The following is a 4,296-nucleotide window of genomic DNA, read 5'->3' on the forward strand; positions in this document are numbered from 1 at the left end:
CCTTCCGACATATCCACCTTATGATTTAACTATTATATTTTTGTCCCTTTAATTATAAAGTGTGCTACTTTATCATGGTCATTTCATGAAATAATCATTGCGTATTCCCGATTGTAACTAATGTAATATATTGTTAACTATAGTTTTCTTATTTATCGATTCCTTAGCACCTGTAACTGATCAATTTAAAAATGTATTTATTGTATATTTTAGATGACTTTTACACTTTGCATTGTGTTGGATATATCTACTGTTTTATAGTGTTGATTGAATTTTATAGTGTAGTTTATGTGCCCTGTATTGTCAGTTGTGTTGTCCTTGATGTCTTGATGTTTTGTTGTGGGTCTTGTGTCTGTTTTGTGTGGGACTACAGATGGAAATTAGGAACTCTCTAAATCTGGTGTAACCATCTTCTCATTTTTCTATGTATAAATGATTAATGTCATTTCACACTGTCACTTGATAAATAAATAAAATGAAAAAAAGTGTTCCCAGTCACACTTCTTTACTCAACCAATACCTGTGTTTCCCTCCTGCTCCTATGTCCACCTACCCAGCTGTGTGTCATTGTCTTGATTAGTTTCTCTATATATACATACCTGTGTTTCCCTTTGTCTTTTCCTTGATCGTCCGTGTTTCCCTGTGTTGTCACCCAGTTTGTTTTAGTTCAGTTTTTGTTCATGTTTTATTTATATTTTGTATTTTTGTTCACCTGTTTTTTTTGTGTGGGTGGATAATCTTCAGCATTAATGCTCGCTTTTAGATTGTACTTCTGGCTCCCTTTTTGTTTATTCTGCATTTTGATGTGCAAAAATCATAAAAAAGGTCAAAGGTATGTCGTCCAAAAATCATAAAAAACATAATAGTTTAGAAGAACATAAAAGATGTTATTATATAGTATAGTATGTTGTACAAAAATCGTTAAAAAAAAACGTTATGATATAGTATGTCACATCCAAAAATAATAAAAAAGGTCATAGTATAGTATGTTGTCAAAAAATCATGAAAAACGTTATAGTATAGTATTTTACCCAAAAATCATTTAAAAAATAGTGGTATAGTTTTTCGTCAAAAATCATAAAAAACATCATACTATTGTATGTCATCCAAAAATCATAAAAAATGTCATTTTAAAGGATGTTATCCAAAAAATCATAAAAAAAAACCTGATGGTAGTTTTTCGTCCAAAAATCATAAAAAAGTCATAGTATAGTATGTTGTCGAAAACTCATGATAAACATCATAGAATAGTCTGTAGTGCAAAAATTATAAAAGAGGTCATAGTATAGTACGTTGCCCAAAAATCATAAAAAATGTCATGGTACTACATCGTACTACAGTATGTTGTTCAAAAAATGAATCATTGTACTATAGTTCTGACATTCAAAATGTGATCAAAGCATCATACTGTAGTTAACACGTTCAAAAAATGATCATATAGTCACACTATAGTATGTCGTGCAAAAAATGATCAAAACCTCAAACTATAGTATGTCGTCTAAAAAGATCCTTGTCATAGTATAGTTTTTTTTATATTCTATGTATTATATTAATCTGTAGCTTGTTAATTAGTTTATTTCCTCTCTGATCAAAACCTGTCATCCTGTGGTGTTTCCTGTGGTTTAATGTATTTTAAGACAAATGCCCTGCAACTCTTCATTACCAGCACTGGTCACATTAAGGGTGTAGAAAACAACACCTACATGATGTTTATGGACGTGTGATGTTTATACTATAGTATGGTGTTTTCAGTTGATTATTTGATATGCTATATTATGATGTTTTTGGACATTTTTTTTCAATATTCTATACTATGATGTGTCTCGACATGCTATTTTATGCTGTTTTCAGCTATTTTTTTGTCATGTCATATTTTGACATTTCTCGCCATACTATAGTGAGTCATTTGGGGTGTTATTTTTGCCTGGCACTTTAAATATTAAAATATTATGGTGTTTTTGGCAGTTTTTACAACATTCTATGCCATGGCATGTCTCAGCACGCTATTTTATTTCACCAATTTTCAGCTGTTTTTTTTCTATATCATATCATATTTTGACATTTGCAGTATGGCATTTTTGGGTGGTTTTTTCAACACTCTTGCCATGCTATTTTATGCTGTTATGAGGTGTTTTCAAGTGTTTTCAACACCGCAACTTGGACATGTTATATTTTGACATTTTTAGTCATACTATAACCTTGCCTTTTCGGCCATTTTTTCAACATGCATTATTATGGTGTTTTTGGCCGTTTTTGCTACATTCTGTGCTATGTCATATTTCAGCATGCTGTTTTATGCTGTTTTGAGGTGTTTTCAGCTGTTTTTGGGACATGCCAAATGTTGACATTTTTAGCCATACTATAGCCTTGCCTTTTCGGTCATTTTTTCAACATGCATTATTATGGTGTTTTTGGAAGTTTTTGCAACATTCTATGTTATGGTGTATCTTGGCATGCTATTTTATGCTGTTTTGAGAAGTTTTCAGCTGTTGTTGGGACATGTCATATTTTGACATTTTTAGCCTTGGCTTTTCGGTCATTTTTTCAACATGAATTATTGTGTTTCTTGCCGTATTTGCAACATTCTATGCTATGACATGTTTCTGCACGCTGTTTATGCTGTTTTGAGGTGTTTGCAGCTGTCTGTGGAACATGTCATATTTTGACATTTTTAGCCATACTATAGCCTTAGCTTTTTGGTCATTATTTCAACATGCACTATTAAGGTGTTTTGAGAAGTCTTTGCAACATTATATGCTACGGCATGTTTTTACACGCTATTTTATGCTGTTTGGAGGTGTTTTAAGCTTTTTTGGGACATGTCATATTTTGACAATTCTAGCCATACTATAGCCTTGGCTTTTCGGTCATTTTTTCAACATGCATTATTATGGTGTTTTTGGCCATTTTTGCAAGATTCTATGCTATGGCATGTTTCTGCACACTGTTTCATGCTGTTTTGAGGTGTTTGGAGTTGTTTTTGGGACATGCCACAATTTGACATTTTGAGCCTTGCCTTTTCTGCCATTTTTTCAACATGCAATATTATGGTGTTTCTTGCAGTTTTTGCAACATTCTATGATATGGCGTGTTTGTACATGCTATTTTATGCTGTTTTGAGGTGTTTTCAGCTGTTTTTTGGGACATGTCGTATGTTGATATTTTTAGCCATACTATAGCCTTGACCATCTGCCATTTTTTCAACATGCATTATTCTGGTGTTTTTGGCCATTTTTGCAAGATTCTATGCCATGGCGTGTTTGTACACGCCAGGTTATGCTGTTTTGAATTGTTTTAAGCTCTTTTTGGGACATGGCATATTTTGACATTTTTAGCCTTACTATAGCCTTGCCTTTTCTGCCGTTTTTTCAACATTATTATGGTATTTTTGGACGTTTTTGCAACATTCTATGCTATGGCATGTGCTTCTGCATGCTGTTTTATGCTGTTTTGAGGTGTTTGGAGTTGTTTTTGGGACATGCCATATTTTGACATTTTTAGCCTTGCCTTTTTTGCCATTTTTTCAACATGTTTTATTATGGTGTTTTTGGACGTTTTTGCAACATTCTATGCTATTGCGTGTCTTGGTACACTATTTTAAGCTGTTTTGACGTGTTTTCAGCTGTTTTTGGGACATGTAATATTTTGTCATTTTTAGCCTTACTATAGCCTTGCCTTTTCGGCCATTTGTTCAACGTGCATTATTATGGTGTTTCTTGCAGTTTTTGCAACATTCTAGGCTATGGCGTGTTTGTACATGCTATTATATGCTGTTTTGAGGTGTTTGCAGCTGTTTTTGGGACATGCTATATTTTGACATTTTTAGCCTTGCCTTTTTCGTCCATTTTTTCAACATGTTTTATTATGGTATTTTTGGACGTTTTTGCAACGTTCTATGCTATTGCGTGTCTTGGTACGCTATTTTAAGCTGTTTTGAGGTGTTTTCAGCTGTTTTTGGGACATGTCATATTTTGACATTTTTAGTCTTGCCTTTTTCGCCATTGTTTCAACATGCATTATTATGGTGTTTTTGGCCATTTTTGCAAGATTCTATGCTATGGCATGTTTCTGCACTCTGTTTTATGCTGTTTTGAGGTGTTTTCAGCTGTTTTTGGGACATGTTAAATTTTGACATTTTTAGCTTTACTATAGCCTTGCCTTTTCAGCCATTTTTTCAACATGCATTATTATGGTGTTTCTTGCAGTTTTTGCAACATTCTGTGTTATGGCATGCTTCTGCACGCTGTTTTATGCTGTTTTGAGGCGTTTGCACTGTTTTTGGGACATGCCATATTT

This window comes from Plectropomus leopardus, chromosome 8 (assembly GCF_026936395.1).
Source record: "Plectropomus leopardus strain MGB_pleo_1.0 chromosome 8, ASM2693639v1, whole genome shotgun sequence".
Lineage (NCBI taxonomy): Eukaryota > Metazoa > Chordata > Actinopteri > Perciformes > Serranidae > Plectropomus > Plectropomus leopardus.